General features: G+C 45.0%; 4 protein-coding genes across 24 annotated transcripts in view; 1 reads left to right on the top strand and 3 right to left on the bottom strand.

Annotated features, from left to right (window-relative positions):
• The window catches only part of ZNF568 (zinc finger protein 568), a 103,040-nt gene extending 97,560 nt beyond the window's left edge, over nucleotides 1–5,480 (bottom strand). For 2 of the 4 annotated variants that reach the window (XM_077982516.1, XM_077982520.1), the window contains exons 1-2: nucleotides 5,366–5,480; nucleotides 3,948–4,022 (exon numbers count right to left, since the gene is read on the bottom strand). The gene's annotated coding sequence lies outside the window, so the exon portion shown is untranslated. Of the gene's footprint in view, nucleotides 1–3,947; nucleotides 4,023–4,894; nucleotides 4,988–5,365 lie in introns of those variants that run through there. The other 2 variants (XM_077982515.1, XM_077982517.1) reach the window with 1 other exon arrangement.
• ZNF345 (zinc finger protein 345) overlaps nucleotides 1–5,511 on the bottom strand; it is a 31,963-nt gene extending 26,452 nt beyond the window's left edge. For 3 of the 6 annotated variants that reach the window (XM_077975655.1, XM_077975650.1, XM_028838304.2), the window contains exons 1-2: nucleotides 4,895–4,987; nucleotides 3,948–4,022 (exon numbers count right to left, since the gene is read on the bottom strand). The gene's annotated coding sequence lies outside the window, so the exon portion shown is untranslated. Of the gene's footprint in view, nucleotides 1–1,936; nucleotides 2,059–3,947; nucleotides 4,023–4,894; nucleotides 4,988–5,365 lie in introns of those variants that run through there. The other 3 variants (XM_077975654.1, XM_077975652.1, XM_077975653.1) reach the window with 3 other exon arrangements.
• ZNF875 (zinc finger protein 875) overlaps nucleotides 1–20,396 on the bottom strand; it is a 406,705-nt gene that overhangs the window by 365,790 nt on the left and 20,519 nt on the right. The window lies entirely within an intron of this gene.
• Nucleotides 5,071–20,396, top strand: part of ZNF790 (zinc finger protein 790) — a 28,164-nt gene continuing 12,838 nt past the window's right edge. For 4 of the 13 annotated variants that reach the window (XM_015123574.3, XM_015123579.3, XM_077976414.1 and 1 more), the window contains exon 1: nucleotides 12,084–12,149. The gene's annotated coding sequence lies outside the window, so the exon portion shown is untranslated. Of the gene's footprint in view, nucleotides 5,164–5,577; nucleotides 5,867–7,847; nucleotides 7,917–11,785; nucleotides 11,850–12,083; nucleotides 12,219–13,080; nucleotides 13,209–20,396 lie in introns of those variants that run through there. The other 9 variants (XM_015123578.3, XM_077976408.1, XM_077976413.1 and 6 more) reach the window with 7 other exon arrangements.

The following is a 20,396-nucleotide window of genomic DNA, read 5'->3' as shown; positions in this document are numbered from 1 at the left end:
TTGCAGTGAGTAAGACAGTATGGTATTACTGTGAGGAGTGACAAATAGACCAGTGGAACAGAATCCAGAAATAGACATAGACATATATGTTTACTTGATTTTTTTACTAAAATGGCGCTGCATATCAGTGCAGAAAATATTAACTTTCCAATAAATGATACCATAATAACTGAATACACACCTGGGGGAAAAATGAAATTGAATCCTACCCTACAAAAATTCCAGGTGGTGTAAAGACCTAAACGTTAAAGCCAAAATCCAGAAAGTTTTCGGCTTGGCTAGGTGCGGTGGCTCACGCCTGTAATCCCAGCACTTTGGAAGGCTGAGGTAGGCAGATCACCTGAGGTCAGGAGTTCCAGACCAGTCTGACCAACATGGAGAAACCCTGTCTCTACTAAAAATACAAAATTAGCCAGGCGTGGTGGTGCATGCCTGTAATCCCAGCTACTTGGGAGGCTGAGGCAGGACAATCGCTTGAACCCAGGAGGCAGAGTTGCGATAAGCGGAGATAGGCCACTGCACTCCAGCCTGGGCAACAAGAGCTAAACTCCATGTCAAAAAAAAGGAAGGAAGGAAGGAAAGGAAGGAAAGGAAGGAAAGGAAGGAAAGGAAGGAAAGGAAAGAAAGAAGGAAGGAAGGAAGGAAGGAAGGAAGGAAGGAAGGAAGGAAGGAAGGAAGGAAGGAAGGAAGGAAGGAAGGCAGGCAGGCAGGCAGGCAGGCAGGCAGGCAGGCAGGCAGGCAAGTTTTTGTCTTTAACACCAAAGAAAATCTTCATTACCTTAAGGTAGACAAAAATTTCTTAAACAAGACTAACCATAGGAAATGATATTATTAAAATGAAACCCAGAACTTCTATTTGTCAAAAGGCACCACATAGAGTGAAAAGCCAAACCAGAGCAGGCGAAAACACTTATCACACATACAACTGAAAAAAAAAAGATTAATTTACAGAAGATATATACACATATGTACAACTGCTGCAAATCAGAGAAAAAAAACCCAATTAAAAATTGGTCAAATATTTGAACAACATCTTATAAAAGGGGACATTCAACTGCACTCCAGCCTGGGCAATAGAGACTCAGTCTCAAAAAAAAAGGGGGGGGATATTCAAATGGCCAAGAATCAGTGCTCAACTTTATTAGTAATAAAGGAAATTTAAATTAAATATAAATTAGACACCCACCAGATTGGCAAACATTTAAGAGTTTTATGATGCCAAGGGCTAGCATAGAGGTGGAGCTAAGAAAACTCTTGTAAACTGCTGGCAAAAGTACAGTATCTTTAGAGAACAGTTTGGCAATGTTTGGTAAAACTGAAGATGTACAAACCCTACCTATCAGCATTTTTTTTTTTTTGAGATGGAGTCTCACTCTGTTGCCAGGCTGGAGGACAGCGGCATGATCTCGGCTCACTGCAACCTCTGCCTCCAGGGTTGAAGCGATTCTCCACAGCCTCCCGAGTAGCTGGGACTACAGATGCACGCCACCACGCCCAGCTAACTTTTGTATTTTTAGTAGAGATGGGGTTTCACCATGTTGGCCAGGATGGCCTCGATCTCTTGACCTCATGATCTGCCTGCCTTGGCCCCCCAGAGTGCTGGGATTACAGGCATGAGCCACCGTGTCCAGCCACTATTAGCAATTTAATCACTAGGTATATACACTACAGAAATGCAAGCAAATGTGTACTAAAATATGCACACAAAATGATCATAGTCACACTGCCTGTAGTAGCCAAAAATGACAAGATAAATGTCCATCAAGAGTAGAAGGATAAGGCCAGGGACAGTGGCTCATGCCTGTAATCTCAGCACTTTGGGATGCTGAGGCAGGCAGATCACCTGAGGTCAGGAGTTCAAGACCAGCCTGGCCAACATGGTGAAACCACATCTTTACTAAAAATACAAAAATTAGCCAGGCCCGGTGATACACACCTGTAATCCCAGCTACTTGGGAAGCTGAGGCAGAAGAATCACTTGAACTCGGGAGGCGGAGGTTGCAGTGAGCCAAGATCGTGCCATTGCACTCCAGCCTGGGCAATAGAGCGAGAATCCGTCTCAAAAACAAACAAAAAAGAGTAGAAGGTAAGTAAATTATAGTATGTCCATATAATGGGATAGTATACATATAGCAATAAAAAATGAACTGTTAGCTGGGTGTAGTGGCTCTTGCCTATAATCCCAGCATTTTGGGAGGCTGAGGAGGGTGGATCACCAGAGGTCAGGAGTTCGAGACCAGCCTGGCCAACATGGTGAAACCCAGTCCCTACTGAAAATACACAAGTTAGCCGGGTGTGGTGACACGTGCCTGTAATCCCAGCTACTCTGGAGGCTGAGTGAGGAGAATCGCATGAACCCAAGAGGCAGAGATTGCAATGAGCCGAGATCTCGCCACTGCATTCCAGCCTGGGTGACAGGGCAAGACCCTGTCTCAAAAAAAAAAAAAAAATTAACTGTCACTTTTATTATGTAGTCTTTTGTGAAAAAAAGAAACAAAAGAATGTCTATTCATACAAAGTTAGAAAACAAACAAAAATTGCACTTCTATGCCTTTGGGATTAATTCATAGGTACTAAAGCTCTAATGAAGGGCAAAGAAATGACCACAGTGGTTATCATCACAGAAGCACAGTGTTGTTTGTGACTGTGGAGGAGTAGAGTAGAGGCTTCTTCAGTGATGGATGTATTCTAGTTATTGATCTGGGTACCCCTTACATGGATCTTTATAATTACTTGTTAAACTGCACAAGTTGGTATTTTACTTGTTTTTTGGTTTTTTGGTTTTTTTGAGACGGAGTCTTGCTCTGTCGCCCAGGCTGGAGTGCAGTGACCGGATCTCGGCTCACTGCAAGCTCCGCCTCCCGGGTTTACGCCATTCTCCTGCCTCAGCCTCCCCAGTAGCTGGGACTACAGACGCCCGCCACCTCGCCCGGCTAGTTTTTTGTATTTTTTAGTATAGACGGGGTTTCACCGTGTTAGCCAGGATGGTCTCGATCTCCTGACCTCGTGATCCGCCCGTCTCGGCCTCCCAAAATGCTGGGATTACAGGCTTGAGCCACCACGCCCGGCCTGTATTTTACTTGTTAAGCTGAACAAGTGGGTGTTTTACTTATTAAACTGCACAAGTGGGTCCCATTTCTTTACCGAATTTGAAGAAAAAAGCTGTTGGCATTCAAATAAATGTTATGGATCTCTAAAAATATTTTCAAAATATACTATGTGGGAAAATAATTTTATGTGAAAATGTAGGATATAAAATGGCAAATGCTGCATGAATTCAATTATGTTTTATGTGCATATATAAATTTTCTACATCAGGGATTTCTGTCCTTTTGAAATTATTTAAAACAATCATGTTTTACTTTTATAATCTGAAAGAAATCACATTTTTTAAAAAGATAGCATAAAGAAAAATTAAAACCGAGTGCGGTGGCTCACACCTGTAATCCCAGCACTTTGGGAGGCTCAGGCAGGCGGATAGATCGTGCCCAGGAGTGCAAGACCAACCTGGGCAACAAGGTGAAACCCTGTCTCTACTAAAAATAGAAAAATTAGCCGGGCTTGGTGGCATATGCCTGTAATTCCAGCTACTCGGGAGGCTGAGACAAGAGAATTGCTTGAGTCCGGGAGGTGGAAGCTGTAGTGAGCCAAGATCGCACCACTGCATTCCAGCCTGGGCGACAGAGCCAGATTCTGTCTCAAAAAAAAAATAAAATAAATAAATAAAAGAAAGAGAGAGGAAAAAAAAAGAAAAATTAAAATTGTCTGACAAATTAGTAAGAGAAAATCCGGTGTTGGAGGTGGGGTTTGAAGACACCACATTTTCTCAAAAGGGAAATTCCAGGGATCAGGTCATCTGATAAGCAAGAATTTTCAAGAGAAGGAAAGCAACTATGTCCTGACAAAGAAAAAGGGATTTCAGGAAACAAGAGGAAAGGACAAGCTACCTTGCAGGTGCCTTGAGGATGTTCAACAGTCATTCTTTACTCCTCTCCGGAGGTCTCTATCCAAGCAGGGCAGAGCTGAGGAAGGAGAAAGGAGTCAGGAAACATCAGGTTCTTCTGAGAGAGATCCGGTTTGACTATGTCAGAAGTTATCTTGGCTACCCTACTGCCCACCACCTACAGAGTAAAGTCAAAGAAGTCTAGGACATCCTGCTCAATCCGGGCAGGGTCAATGCCGTTCTGGGCAGAATCTGTTTCTGAGCTCACAGAGGTCTCCAGTGGCTGAAGTCACAAAGACAGAGACTCCCCATACCTACATTGGCTATATAGACACATAGTCACACAAACTCACTCACTCACATCATGGGGACATAAACGTCACAGGCACCCCAAACCTAAACACAACAGGCTGCACATGGTCACACAATCACACACTCACACACACCACGGGGGCAGACACGGACACAACTGCAGAGTCCGTGGACATCTCTCACTCAAAATCCCAGCGACATACACCTTGGGGTCGCAATGACAACAAAGTCACACGCACCCTACATCAACAATATCACCAACACGCGCGCGCGCACACACACACGGAAGCAGCCACAAACCTCACAAGGCATACTACACACAGTTCCGCAAATGGTAACAAACACACACACACGCCAAGGGGACACACAGTCACAACCGCGGTCCAGGAACCTCACACTCGCAAACACAGTGTCCAACCCGGTCACAATTAAACTCCACTGACACCCGCACAAACAGAAACAAAAAGTCCTCCCCGCCCTCACAGTTCCATACACGGTCGCACAGATACACGCCCACCATAGAGACACCCCCAGTCACAACCGTACACACTCTTCACAATCGCTCCTTAGCCTGCTCCCTACGCAGCCCACACAGGTCGGGAGTTCCTCTCGCCCCAGGCTCCGAGCAGCCTCACTTACGCGTGTTCGGGTAGGGTCAGCTCCACTCCACTAGAATCCAAACAAGCCGACCCCAGCTATCTCACAAAGCCCCAAGGCCGCCAGCCCAAACCCGCGGGAAGATCCCGCCCACTCCTCAAGAGACTATCTAGTTATCGCGGGAGAGAGCCCTGAGCCTAGAGGCTTCTGGGAAGTGTAGTCCAGAAAGCGACAGGTTGCCGAAAGCTACAGCCCAGCCATCCCGATTCCTGTGGCGCGGAATCTGGCACCAACAAAACTAAATATTTGGGGTGAGCTGCCCATCGGAGCCTTCCGGGAGTCTCACCTGACAAGGACTCCCTAGACCAAGCTTTAGTCAGGCTCCTCTGAGCCCTTTTTGTTTGGCCAGACCTCCTCCATAGCCTGCGAACCCCACTTCAGCAAGAATCCAGCTAAGCCAGTTTAGCAACAATCCCCCCACCCTTGATACTTGAGTTCCTCTTAGTAATTTACCATGCTTTAATTCCTTCACCCAGCCCGTTAGTTATAAATCTCCAGCTGCTGTTGTATTGGAAGTTGACTATTGCAACAGTCTTCAACCAAGTCCTTCTTGCCTGTTTAACTCCTCTGGAGCAAGTTTTCTTTCACCCCGCCCAGCCTCAGAGGGCGGCTCCCGGGCTTCCGCCCCTCCCCGGGAGACATACTGGACCGCAAGGTCTCCTGGGAAACGTAGTCCAAGCCTCGCCGGAGACTGGATGGGCCCAGCCAAAGTAAGTGGGCTGCGTCCTCTGGGTCCTGAGGCGGGAGTCTGGCCGCAGTGACTAGACTAACTGTGCCCCGGAGGCTGCTCGGAATTCCACTTAATGCTGGAAGCACGCAGACGCTCTTGAGGCGGGCAGCTGCGTAGCGTGTGGAGGAGCCGGGAGAGTGCACTCCAATATGGGACCTGAGCGTCTGAGACCGAATCAGGATGGGGAGTCGGAAGGGGACAAATCTGCGATCCCAGTCACGCATGCGAGACTGGGCAAAGGAAGGCTCGAGTGTGTGTAAGACTGCGGTGGGACTGCTTGTGCTGGTGAGATGAGGGGTGTCTGGGTAGTTGAGTGAAAGAAACCGCGTGCCAGTAAGATTGGTGCATGTGTGAGAAAGGTGAGGTCAAGATGTGTGCACCTTTGCGGGTGGGGAGGTCATATGGAGTGTGTGGAGGCTGGGGGCAAGATCGTGTATGGATCTGTGTGTGAATGTGTGTAATCACCTAAATGTGGGTCACTGCATGGGTAGCTGATACTGTGACTGTGGAGGAATCTGAACCTCCAAGTCTCATTTTCTCTTTAAATTGTGATAAGTTTGTATCTTCCTGGAGCAGCAATTTCAAAGGGGGGAAGCTCCATTATTGATATAATAAAATAGCATTTTTATGTAAACATTTAACATTCAGACATTTCTTTTGAACTAGAAAACAAAATCAGTATGAGTACTCAAAGTAGTTTTTAAAAAAAAACCCGTCATTATGCATATGGGGAAGATAAATTGTGAAAGGGAAACTTCCTTTTTTCACTATAATCTTGTTTAAATTTTTAAAATCAATGTGATGACTTATTTGAAAACAAATATAAAATTAAAAAACTGACAGAAAGGGGAACTAGGAGGAAATCAATAACTCTTTAAGCTAGAAACTTTGGGAGGTGGCAGAGGTTGCTGAAATATGATGGCGGGAAGTATATGACAACAGGAAATGCTGACGTAAAATCTAATCCTGAAGCTTTTAACAATGGCAGGAAAGGCTGGGCATGGTGGTTCATGCCTAGTGATCCCAAGCACTTTGGAAGGCTGAGGCAGGAGGATCACTTGAGCCCAGCAGTTTGAGACCAGCCTGAACAGCATACTCTCTACAAAAAAAAAAGAAAAAGAAAAAGAAAGAAAGAAAGAAAGAAAGGAAAGAAAGAAAGAAAGAAAGAAAGAAAGAAAGAAAGAAAGAAAGAAAGAAAGAAAGAAAGAAAGAAAGAAAGAAAGAAAGAAAGAAAGAAAAGCATGAGTGCAGTGGCTCATTCCTGTAATCCCAGCACTTTGGGAAACCGAGGCGGGTGGATCACTTGAGGCCAGGAGTTCAAGACCAGCCTGGCTAATATGACGAAATCCCATCTCTACTAAAAATACAAAATTAGCCAGACATGGTGGTGTGTGCCTGTAATCCCAGCTGCTAGGGAGGCTGACGCAGGAGAATGGCTTGAACCTGGGAGACAGAGGTTGCTGTGAACTGAGATTTGCAGCCCCTCCCACCCCCACACCCCATCTCTGTATGGGGGAACTTCTTCCTACTGTCTTCTCCCTTCCTTCTTGCCTATTAAACTCTCCACTCCTTAAAACAAAACAAACAAAGACCCAAAAAACAAAAACAACAAAATTTGGACTATACAGGGAAGCGATCTATACCTAATGTGGCTCTGTTGCTCTAGTTCTCCAACATCACATTCCTGTGCAGCTCCGTCTGAATATCTTTTAATTGTGGCTAAGACTCTTGGTTGAATGAGGCAATCACATTTTTGTATGTTTACCCCACCAATGTCTCCTAAAGAACAGAAAAAATTAAATGCCTGTGGGAGGTCTGGGAAATAAGCTGTTTGAACAGAGCCCTTTGTGTTTTTATGGAGGCTTCATTACGTAGGCATGATTAACTAAATCAGCAGCGATTGGTGATGAGTTCAACCTTCAACCCTTTTCCTTTCCCCAGAAGTCACCGGGTAGGGCAGAACTTTCCAACCTTCTCATCACATGTTTGGTTGCCCTATCCTGTGGTTATGTAGGGGCTTTCCCAACATCACCTCATTAACTCCCTTGTGGTTGAAAGGGATTGGTTATGAACAATAAAGACATCTTTCACATTTATTACTCTGGTGCTATTTCAGGAACTGAAGTGTCTTAGTCCCTTAGTACTTCTATAGCAAAATACCTGAGACTAAGTAATTTGTAAATAACGGAAAATTATTTCCCACAGTTCTGGAGGTTGGGAAGTTCGAGATGCCAGCAGGATTGGTGTCTGCTAGGTCTGATCTCTGCTTCCAAGGTAGGACCTTGTTGCTGCATCCTCCAGAGGGGAGGAATGCTGTGTCCCCACTTGTCAGAAGGTACTGAAGGGCTGGACTCATTCCCTCAATCCGTTTTTTTTTTTTTTTTTTTTTTTTTTTTTGAGACGGAATCTGGCTCTGTCGTCCAGACTGGAGTGCAGTGGCGCAATCTCGGCTCACTGCAAGCTCTGCCTCTCGGGTTCACGCCATTCTCCTGCCTCAGCCTCCTGAGTAGCTGGGACTACAGGCGCCCGCCACCACGCCCGGCTAAGTTTTTGTATTTTTAGTAGAGACAGGGTTTCACTGTGTTAGCCAGGATGGTCTCCATCTCCTGACCTTGTGATGTGCCCTTCTTGGCCTTCCAAAGTGCTGGGATTACAGGCGTGAGCCACCTCGCCTGGCCTCCTCAATCCTTTTTTTTAAAGCACGAATTCCATCTATGTAGGCTCTTCCCTCATAATCTAATCACCTCCTAAGGACTCCACTTCTTTTTTTTTTTTGAGACAGAGTCTCTCTCTGTCGCCCAGGCTGGAGTACAATGGCGTGATCTTGGCTCACTGCAACGTCCCCTCCCCGGTTCAAGTGATTCCCCTGTCTCAGTCACCAGAGTAGCTGGGATTACAGGCACATGCCACCAAGCCTGGCTAATTTTTGTATTTTTAGTAGAGACGGGGTTTCACCATGTTGGCCAGGCTGGTCTCAAACTCCTGACCTCAGGTGATCCGCCCACCTTGGCCTCCCAAAGTGCTGGGATTACAGGCGTGAAGGGCTCCACTTCTTAATCTAACATATTGGCAATTAAGTTTCAATATATTAATTTTGGGGACACATTCAGAACATAACCAAGGACAAAAGAAGAAGTGTTTTTCTTTTGTTTTGTTTCTTCCCAAGACAGAGTCTTACTCTGTTGCCCAGGCTGGAGTGCAGCGGTGCAATCTCAGCTCACTTCTACCACTGCCTCCAAGGTTCAAGCAATTCTGCCTCAGCCTCCTGAGTAGCTGGGATTACAGATGTGCGTCACCACACCCAGCTAATTTTTGTATTTTTAGTAGAGACAGGGTTTCACCATGTTGGCCAGGCTGGTCTCGAACTCCTGACCTCGTGATCTGCTCGCCTTGGCCTCTCAAAGTGCTGGGATTACAGGTGTGAGCCACTGAACTCGGCTAAGAACAAGTGTTTTTTTTTTTTTTTTTTTTTTTTTTTTGAGACGGAGTCTCACTGTGTCGCCCAGGCTGGAGTGCAGTGGCCGGATCTCAGCTCACTGCAAGCTCTGCCTCCCGGGTTTTTACGCCATTCTCCTGCCTCAGCCACCCGAGTAGCCGGGACTACAGGCGCCCGCCACCTCGCCCGGCTAGTTTTTTGTATTTTTTAGTAGAGACGGGGTTTCACCGTGTTAGCCAGGATGGTCTCGAACTCCTGACCTCGTGATCCGCCCGTCTCAGCCTCCCAAAGTGCTGGGATTACAGGCTTGAGCCACCGCGTCCGGCCAAGAACAAGTGTTTTAACAGAAAATACTCTGTTTAGGAAACTACAAGGGCTTTAGGATGCATGAGCCAAGAACCATGGATATGGATGAAGACCAAAATATATATTTCTTATTACATCACAGTATCAGAGAGGTATAGACTCAGGATTGGTTGGTTTGCATATGTAAGCTGTGATCACTGGAAAATTGTGATTATCTTTAGGAATTAGCCCAAGAGGGCCGGGCGCGGTGGCTCAAGCCTGTAATCCCAGCACTTTGGGAGGCCGAGACAGGCGGATCACGAGGTCAGGAGATCGAGACCATCCTGGCTAACACGGTGAAACCCCGTCTCTACTAAAAAATACAAAAAACTAGCCGGGCGCGGTGGCGGGTGCCTGTAGTCCCAACTACTCGGGAGGCTGAGGCAGGAGAATGGCCTGGACCCGGGAGGCGGAGCTTGCAGTGAGCTGAGATCCGGCCACTGCACTCCAGCCTGGGCGGCAGAGCGAGACTCCGTCTCAAAAAAAAAAAAAAAAAAAAAAAAAAAAGGAATTAGCCCAAGAGGAGCAGCCTCTCCCTGTTTTTTTGTAAGGTCACCAAATGCCAGAGCATCAAGAATACAGAAAATAAGAAAATATAGTTAATATAATTGGCCTCTTGATGAATGAGTGCCAAATAGACTAATACAGAATCTAAGGAAATGCAATTAAAACACAGAGTCTATGTAAGTATTTACTGTCCACAAATGGTGAACTAATCCCACAGTGCTGGGATTACATGCGTGAGCCACCACACCCAGCCTGTTGCTTCCACTAATCTATCTTTCTATCCTTCACCAAAACACACTGTCTTGATTACTTAGGGCATCTCAACCTTGGACCATGATTTGGGACTGGATAATTCTTTGTTGTGGCAAGCTATCCTGTGCTTGTAGTGTATTTAGTAGCATCCCTGACCTCTGTCCTCTAAATGCAAATTGCACCTCTCCAGTTATGACTACCAAAAATTTCTCCATACTCTGCCATATATCTCCTGGAGAACAAAATCACCTCTGGTTGAAAAACATCATGGTAAAGCTTTGAAAATATTAATAATAGTTATTTTAAATTCCTTTTTAGATAGTTCCAACATCTACATCATATCTTTTCATTTTCTTTTCTTTTAACTTTTGAGATAGGGTCTTGCTTTGTTGCCCAGGCTAGAGTGCAGTGGTGCAATCACAGTTCACTGCAGCCTCAGACGCCTGGGGAAATCCCATCTGAGTCTACCTCTGTTTGTTTGTTTTTGCTTTTTGCTTTTATGTCTTGAGAGTGTCATGAGTTTTCTTGCCTTTTCATGTGTCTTGTAATTTGATGTTGTTGTTGAAAACTATACATCTTTTGCTGGGCGCGGTGGCTCAAGCCTGTAATCCCAGCACTTTGGGAGGCCGAGACGGGTGGATCACGAGGTCAGGAGATCGAGACCATCCTGGCTAATCCAGTGAAACCCTGTCTCTACTAAAAAATACAAAAAAGTAGCTGCGTGAGGTGGCAGGCGCCTGTAGTCCCAGCTACTGGGGAGGCTGAGGCAGGAAAATGGCGTGAACCCGGGAGGCGGAACTTGCAGTGAGCTGAGATCCGGCCACTGCACTCCAGCCTGGGCGACAGAGCGAGACTCCGTCTCAAAAAAATAAAAAAAATAAAAATAAATAAATAAATAAAAGAAAGAAAGAAAAAGAAATGATCACATAGAATGGGCATTTGTTCTTGAGATACCAACACTTGTGTGGAGTTATACTGACCTTAGACATTTTATGCACTTCAAGTATTTTCTGTTTCACAATAAAAACAAAGAAGAAAACTTTTAATTATCTGATGAGTTTGAAAGTACTGAAAAAAATTACTCCTCTGTCAGAAAGTTTAGATGTAGATCTAAATGATGTACATCTAAAAGAGAAGCAAATAAAACATGGCAAATGTGTACTTCAGCAAAAAGAATGGCATGAATAGAATTTATAAAACAATACTAATGTGACTATAAACATTAATTGAAACCAAACACTTTAAGGGCGATTGGAGGATGGGAATAAGGTATTAGGAGGGGTTCTCATGGATTTCCAGGCAGGGTACCCCTGTAGGGCTGGGCACGTAGCTGTGTCCCATGGACCGTTTCTCCTTCGTTCTATCCCAGGCTGGTACTTGTAGGATAAGAGGTGTCCACCCAGCTGGGCCGAGGCTCGGGCAGAGACGGGACAGACAAGCCACTTGCTTGGCACAGTCTTGTAGGACTTTCCCGCCACACCACATGGGTCAGAGGCCCACGCAGCGAGCTCCTGCTGAAAATAACCGCACCATCCCCTGGGGGCATTTCTGCAGTGTTCCAGGCTCTAGACTACATTTCCCAGAGGCCCTCGGGGCCAAGGTTACTTCCAGCCTAAGATGGCCTGGGCTTACTGTCCTGTTCCCAGGGCTGGGCGCCGTTTGCAGAGGTAGGGCAGCCTGCAGGCCTCCGCTGAAGCTTCCTAAACGCGGGCTGGGATTCTGGAAGTTCTCGGCCGCAGATGTGAGCGGTGTGTGGGCGATGTCTTTGCCCAGCGAGGGGATGGGTCTCAAATCCAGGGTCCGTTAATGGTGACCACGGTGTCCCAGTCAATTAAAGGCGGCCCAGGCTCTGAACTACATTTCCCAGAGTGCACCGTTCCCCGGGCAACTTCCTGTCAGCGCTCTGTGCCTTTAGGGATGATAGGGAGATCGCGGAACCTTCCACCATCAAGGGACCCTAGGGCCGGGTGAGTGACTCTGACACACAGAAGCCGAATGACTCCGCAGGGCCCGAGGCCGGGGCTGAGGGGAGTGAGGTGCTAACGTCTTTGGAGTTGGTGACTTTGCCGGCCAGGGAGCGTGGGGGCGAGCGATCGCGATGGGAGCTGTGGATGCGAGAGCGAAATTGATGCAGGAGCGGGGCCGCGACGGGAGCTTCTCGTGTGTGTGTGTGTGTGTGTGTGTGTACGCACGCGTGTACGCGCACACGACGATGACGGGCGCTGTGTGTGACCCTAATGGACTATTTAAATGTGACTGTATGTACGTGATACATATGACTGCGTCGCGTTGTGCGTGACTACGTTCGTAAAGGTGGTGATAGCCGCTATGGGGCCAAAAACAAAGAATTGAGCCTTGCAATGAGTGACATAGTCCTTCGTGAATGTGTAGGGAGCAGTTTTTGTGCTGGCCGGTAGCTGGATTGGAGTGAGGGCAACCTAGAAGGAGGGGAGAAGAATGGGAGACAGTGTAGACAACATAGTTCAAGAGTTTCTCAGTAAATTAGGGCAGAGAGGCCGGGCGCGGTGGCTCACGCCGGTAATCCCAGCACTTTGGGAGGCCGAGGCGGGCGGATCACAAGGTCAGGAGATCGAGACCATGGTGAAACCCCGTCTCTACTAAAAATAGAAAAAATTAGCCGGGCGCAGGCGCGGGCGCCTGTAGTCCCAGCTACTCCGGAGGCTGAGGCAAGAGAATGGCGTGAACCCAGCAGGCGGAGCTTGCAGTGAGCCGAGATTGTGCCACTGCACTCCTGCCTGGGCGACAGAGCGAGACTCCGTCTCAAAAAAAAAAAAAAAATTGGGGCCGAGAAATGGAGCAGCAGGTGGGGGAAGAGGGCTGGGGAAAACAACCCATCAACATGTTGGAAATGAGCCATGAGAGGGGAAAAGTCCAGGCAAGGATAAGTAAACAAGGCTCATCTGTGTGGGTGTAGTTAAAAATGCAAGAATTTAAAAAATAGAAAAGGATAATCGCGCTGCAGAGAGGAGCCTGTGTTTGGTAGAGGTCAACAAAAGTGACATGTGGTGAGTTATATATAATCTCATGGCAGGAAATTCAAAACTAGAGTTTGTGGAGGAGGGAGAAGGGTCTGAAGGTAATGAACAACAGGGAGGCCGGCCATCTGTTCCATTTTCAGACCCACTGGTAAGAGGCTGTAGCCGGGGAAATGTTGAGAGGGCTGCAAAGTCCTCTAGATAGAGCCTGGTTTCTGTTAGACTCAGAATGTTAGGACGTGTTCACGGAAGTGGCTGAAGATAAAAGAGGGGTTGGTTGTTAATGAATTATGAATTCCATTATGAAGGCATACAGGAAAAGTGTTGAGAATTGGGAAGAATGAGAAAAGGGGACAAATGGGACTTGATGGAGTACAGTGTCTGAAAAGACAGTTGACTAGAAATTCGGGGCTTCTTATAGTAGACAAATGTAAATACAAGGTTGGATTGACACTTATTCTGGTTGGATTCAAGTCAGTTTTTGGAGAGAGAACGTTGGGGTAGTGAAAGATGATTTCTTGGGTGTGAGAAATAAACTTACCTGTCCCAAAGAATGGACTCAGAGACCCGGAGAACAGCGAAAGTGAGACTTTTAATGATGGTCTTGCAAGATCGGTGTCTCATAGGCACACCCAACAGTTTCAACAAGCAATTTATCCCCTAGTGCACAGGTTCCTCCCCTGGTTCCTCATAGGCTGAGTACTATGGGGTCACAATCTTCCCGGGCATTGCCTATTGATTGTTGGGTAGGGGCTTCAGGTGTTTTGTTTTTTGTTTTGGTGCAATCTCGGCTCACTGCAACCTCTGTCTCCCAGGTTCAAGCGATTCTCCTGCCTCAGCCTCCCGAGTAGCTGGGCCTACAGGCACGTGCCACCACGCCCAGCTAAGTTTTGTATTTTTAGTAGAGATGGGGTTTCACCATGTTGGCCAGGATGTTCTCGATCTCTTGACTTCGTGATCCACCCACCTCAGCCTGCCAAAGTGCTGGGATTACAGTCATGAGCCACTGCACCCGGCCAGGTGTGTTTTTTTTTTAGGCTTGTCTTGCTGCATTTGGTTGCAGCCCACAATGCATTGCAACCCTAGCTAGTTCAGGGGCTCTTCAGGTATTTGACTTATGACCTAAGTAGCTGGGCAGGCTGATAAGAGCAGACAAAACGAGCTATTTTGCAGGCTAGCAAACTTTCGTCTTAGACTAAACTTTGGTTTGGGTGAAGGCAACTAAGTGGGGGAAAGGGAGAAAGCGGGAGGCTGACAAGTAGGCATCATGTATTCAAGCAGGGGCCTAGTATATCCTGTTTCTTCTGTAGTTTGCTTACCTACACTGATTCTAGGCACTTTGTCTTGGAAATGGACCACTGTATACATTATTTCCTTCACCGAGTATCTCTCAGAAGGAAGTTTAAGATAGAAGCCATAAAAGTGGTCAAGGTAGGCAGAATGATGGCCCTGCAACCAATGTTTACTTCCTAATCCCTGGAAACTAGGACTATGGTACTTTATATGGCAAAAATGACTTTGCAAAGGGGATTAAGTTAAGAACCTTGAAATGGGGGCGATTAACTTGTTGGACCAATATAATGACACAGGTCCTTAAAGTCAGTGAACCTTTCCTGGCTGAGTTTAAAGTCAGAGGGAGGTGTGACCGCAGAAGAATGGTCAGAGAGATGCCACATTGCTGGCTACAGAGAGGAAGTGGGCCTTGAGCCAAGGAATGTTGGTGGCCTCTAGAAGCTGGAAAACATAAGAAAACGAACTCTCCCCTGGAGCTTCCAGAAAGGAACACAGCCCTACCAACACCTTGATTTTAGCCTAGTAAGACCCAACTCAGACTTCTACTGAACTATATGATAATAGATTTGTATTATTTTAAGCCACTACCTCATGGCAGTAGAAAACTAATACAGTGGTATAGTGTCTTGGCCTCAGTGTTGTGGAGGAGTCTTGATCCCTGTGACATAAGAGGACCTCAGCCTGTATTGATTATGTCGAACACTTCCAGTAAAGTAGGTCCCCACTTCACCAATAATATAATTTACAGTTTTGCTATATTGTGTTATTTTTAAACTTTGGAACTTAGTGAACTTTTATTTGTGATCTAACATCTGGTCAGTCTATACTTACTTTTTGCCTTGCACTTGATTTGTCTTGGATTGAGAGAGATGTATTAATGAAATTGTATTCTATTTTATTTATTTTTATTTTATTTATTTATTTATTTATTTATTTATTTTTTTGAGACGGAGTCTCGCTCTGCCACCCAGGCTGGGGTGCAGTGGCTGGATCTCGGCTCACTGCAAGCTCCGCCTCCCGGGTTCACGCCATTCTCCTACCTCAGCCTCCCGAGTAGCTGGGACTACAGACGCCCACCACCTTGCCCGGCTAGTTTTTTGTATTTTTTTTTTTTTTGAGACGGAGTCTCACGCTGTTGCCCAGGCTGGAGTGCAGTGGCGCGATCTCGGCTCACTGCAAGCTCCGCCTCCCGGATTCCCGCCATTCTCCTGCCTCAGCCTCCTGAGTAGCTGGGACTACAGGCGCCCGCCACCGCGCCCGGCTAATTTTTTGTATTTTTAGTAGAGACGGGGTTTCACTGTGGTCTCGATCTCCTGACCTTGTGATCCGCCCGCCTCGGCCTCCCAAAGTGCTGGGATTACAGGCTTGAGCCACCGCGCCCGGCCTTTTGTATTTTTTAGTAGAGACGGGGTTTCACCATGTTAGCCAGGATGGTCTCAATCTCCTGACCTTGTGATCTGCCCATCTCAGCCTCCCAAAGTGCTGGGATTACAGGCTTGAGCCACTGTGCCCGGCCCTTATTTATTTATTTTTTTGAGACAGAGTCTCCCTCTGTTGCCCAGGCTGGAGTGCAGTGATGTGATCTCGGCTCACCGCAACCTCTGGGTTCAAGCAATTCTCCTGCCTCAGCCTCCTGAGTAGCTGGGACTACAGGCGTGTGCTACCATGCCCGGCTAATTTTTTTTTGTATTTTTAGTAGAGAGGTGGTTTCACCATATTGGCCAAGCTGGTCTCGAACTCCTGACCTTGTGATCCGCCCACCTTGGCTTCCCAAAGTGCTGGAATTAGCCACCCCACCCGGCCGAAATTTTATTTCTTATATAACCTGTAACTTTTGCTTTATGAAAGTTGTTGTTGTTTTGTTAGTTGATATACAGATATTAATGATTGTTATATGCTTATTATGAATTGCAGCCTTTAGCATGCTCAAGATCATGGCCTCTGCTTATTTTTTGGTTTGTATTTGCTTTGTAATATGCTGTATTTCTTCCTAACTAGGCTTTTTATTGAAGTTTATCATATATACAGACAAGACATTATTCTCATGAATAATCATGATGAGAGCATTCTTGCACTTGTCATTTTGTGTTTACATGTATGCATTTCTATTGGGTTATTTCAAGGAGAGGAATTAGTAAGAGTATGTGAATCTCCTTAAGCAGATACTGTCAGTTTTCCCAAATGGCTGCACCAGTTAAAAGTTCCCATCAACAGTTTATGCAAATTCCAATTGATCCATCTTCTTGTTAACACATGGCATTGTCAGACTGTAAAATGTTTGCCAATATGGTGGATATGTAGTGATATTGCATTGTGGTTTTCCTAACTGACGACTAAGGAAGTTGAGTGCTTTTGTTTTCATGTGCATTGTCCATTTGGGTATCTTCCTTTGGGAAGTGCCAGTTCAAGTTCTTAGCCTAGCTGTTGGGGAACTTGTCTTTCATTGTTAATCCTTCAGAGTTCTTCGTATAATCTGAATGTGAGTCCCTTGTCAGCTTTGTGTATTGTATATATCATCTCTTAGCCCAAGGTTTGCATTTTCACTCACTGTCTTCTCTTTTTTTTTTTTTTTTTTTTTTGAGATGGAGTTTCACTCTTGTTGCCCAGGCTGGAGTGCAATGGTGTGATCTTGGCTCACCACAACCTCCGCCTCCCGGGTTCAAGTGATTCTCCTGCCTCAGCCTCCTGAGTAGCTGGGATTACAGGCATGTGCCACCACATCTGGCTAATTTTGTATTTTTAGTAGAGACAGGGTTTCTCCATGTTGGTCAGGCTGGTCTCGAACTCCTGACCTCAGGTGATCTGCCCACCTCAGCCTTCCAAAGTGCTGGGATTACAGGCATGAGCCACCGTGACCAGCCCACTCACTCTTTTCTGATGAACAGAAATTGCTTTTTAAAATGTCTGATCATTATCATTTTTCTCTTATGGTGTATACTCTCTTTATCTTATTCAAATCTTTGCTTATCCCCAAAGTATGAAGATATTCTGTATTTTCATCTATATTTATCTATCACATGTAGGTATATAAACCTGGAAATGATTTTTGTGTATGTCATGAGGGGAAATCATGATTTGTTTTCCTCATATAAATTCAGTTGACCTGGCACCCTGTATATTGAAAGACCATCCTTTCTTCCATGCTATTTGCTCTGAAATCTACTGTATCTGATATTAGAGCCACCTGAACATTATTTTGATTATGATTTGCATGGTATATCTTTTGCTATCCTTTTACTTTTAAGCTTCCTATACCACTATATTGGGGGGAAACTGACACCTTGAAAATTATCAGCCTTTCATCCCAAGAATATGATAAATTATTTCATTTGTTTAGGTCTTCTTTAATTATTTGTAGTAATTAATATAAAAACATTGTACAGGCCGGGCACAGTGGCTCACACCTGTAATCCCGGCACGTTGGGAGGCTGAGGCAGGTGGATCCCCTGAGGTCAGGAGTTCGAGACCAACCTGAACAATATGGTGAAACCCCGTCTCTATTAAAAATACAAAAATTAGCTTGGCATGGTGGCTGGCACCTGTAGTCCCAGCTACGCGGGAGTCTGAGACAGGAGAATTACTTGAACCCAGGAGGCGGAAGTTGCAGTGAGCCGAGATTGTGTCACTGCACTCCATCCTGGGTGACAGAGTGAGACTCTGTCTCAAAAACAAACAAAAAGACATTGTACATTACATATATTGTTAGATTTAGTTATAGGAATTTGAATTTTTCCTGCTAAGTGCTGTCATTTTAAATTTAAATTTCCTACTTTTTGTTTGTATGTTGAAATTTAGTTGACATTTTGCCCTGTTTGACTTACATTTGTATTCACATTTTTTTTTGTTTTGTTTTGTTTTGTTTTTTTTAGACAAGGTCATTCTTCTGCTTAGTCTGGCCTCAAACTCCTGGCCTCAAGCAATCCTCCTGCCCTGGCTGTACTCTTTTTTTTTTTTTTTTTTTTTTTGAGACGGAGTCTCGCTCTGTCGCCCAGGCTGGAGTGCAGTGGCGCGATCTCGGCTCACTGCAAGCTCCGCCTCCCGGGTTCACGCCATTCTCCTGCCTCAGCCTCCCGAGTAGCTGGGACTACAGGCGCCCACAACCGCGCCCGGCTAATTTTTTGTATTTTTAGTAGAGACGGGGTTTCACCGTGGTCTCGATCTCCTGACCTTGTGATCCGCCCGCCTCGGCCTCCCAAAGTGCTGGGATTACAGGCGGTACTCTTAAACATTTCTAAATTTCTTCCCCTTGATTTTCAGCTTGAAATGACACCCTTTATCTCTCAGTTACCACAATTGAGGCAATCAGTAAGCTAGAGCTAGTCTATTTTCTATTCTCTAATCTTCATTTCTATATTAGTTATCTATTGCTGTAAAACATATTACCCTAAAATAGCAATAAATATTTATTATCTTAACACCATTTTTTGTGGATCAGGAGTTCAGGAGTGGCTTACCTGGGAAGTTCTGGCTCGGGGTCTCTTGAGGTTGCAGTCACACTCTTGGCCAGGGCTGCTATCAACTGGGACTAGAGGATCACCTTCCAACATGGCTCTCATGTGGCTATTGGCAATAGACCTCAGTTTCTCACCATCTGGACCTCTCCATGGGGCTTCTTAAGTGTCCCTTTGACATGTCAACTGGCTTTCTCCAGAGCATAAGGTGGAAGCCACAGTATCTTTTATAATCTATCTCATACCTATCATTTCCACAGTACCTTATTGGTATACAAGTTAATCCTATTCAGTATAGGAGGCAGATACACAGTGTTGTGAATACCATATACTGGGTACCTTTGGGGCTATCCAGGATGCTGGCTACCATAATTCCACTCTATTTTATTTAGATTTGCATTTAAATATGTTCAGCATCATTACTATTCTTTTGCTGAAACTTTCACTATTGTCTCTTTTGTGGCTGGAATATGTCTTCTAGTAGTTTCTTCTCAAAGAGCGCATATCAACAGTATTCCCTAAGTTGTGTCATATCAAAGGATATGAAACTCCTTATATCCTTTGTACTCGAATGACAGCTTGGCTGGATATAAAAATGTTTTGACTCCTTCGTTTGTTTTTTTCACAAGTATATTGGAAGATTTACCCCACTGTTTGGGGTACTGAATTTAGCACTGGAGAAGTCTGATGACAACTGAATTTCCTTTTTCTTATAGGTGACTTTATATTTTTATCTTGATTCCCCATGAGTTTTAGTCAAATAATTTTATTAGGTAATGTTTTGGTACTATTTTGGGTCATTTTCACCTGTAATATGGTTTTACTTTTCATGATTTATATTTATACTTTATTTTATGAAATTCGTCTTGAGTATTAAAACTGTAGTTTATATATATATATGATATACAGCTAAAACCATAGTTTTAGATATATCCTCTTAATTTGGATTTCGTCTTTAGGTGCTCTGCCTTTTACATATTGGATCTCTCTTTTCATTTCTTCTTCAAATGATTTTCATACCTTTCTTTGTTAAATTTTGTTCTGTTCATTAATTTCTGTATTCTTTGTTCCATACTATACTTTCTGTGGCATTTGTCAGATCTTATGCACCTTGTAGTTGATTTATTTATTGATTAGAGATGGGATCTCACTGTGTTGTCCAGGCTGGCCTCAACCTTGAACTCCTGGACTCAAGCAATCCTCCAGACTCAGTCTCCCAAGTAGCTGGGACTATAGGCACATGCCACTGCACCTAGCTAGTTTATTCTTCATTTCTGATGTGATTTAGCCTATTTTCTCTTTCAGTCTTGAATTCTACTAACTCCCACCTATGGTCTATCTATTACTTTCTCTTCTTTCCTGAGATCACATATTTTTGCTTGTGGTCTTGTTTTAGAGCTGCAATTACATCATACTTTTTTAAAAATCAGACTGCAATGTTGGGTGATAATTTTCATCTTCTCTGACTTTTTTA

The sequence above is a fragment of the Macaca mulatta genome, chromosome 19 (assembly GCF_049350105.2).
Source record: "Macaca mulatta isolate MMU2019108-1 chromosome 19, T2T-MMU8v2.0, whole genome shotgun sequence".
Taxonomy (NCBI): Eukaryota; Metazoa; Chordata; class Mammalia; order Primates; family Cercopithecidae; genus Macaca; species Macaca mulatta.
This window is presented reverse-complemented; position numbering and strand designations above follow the sequence as displayed.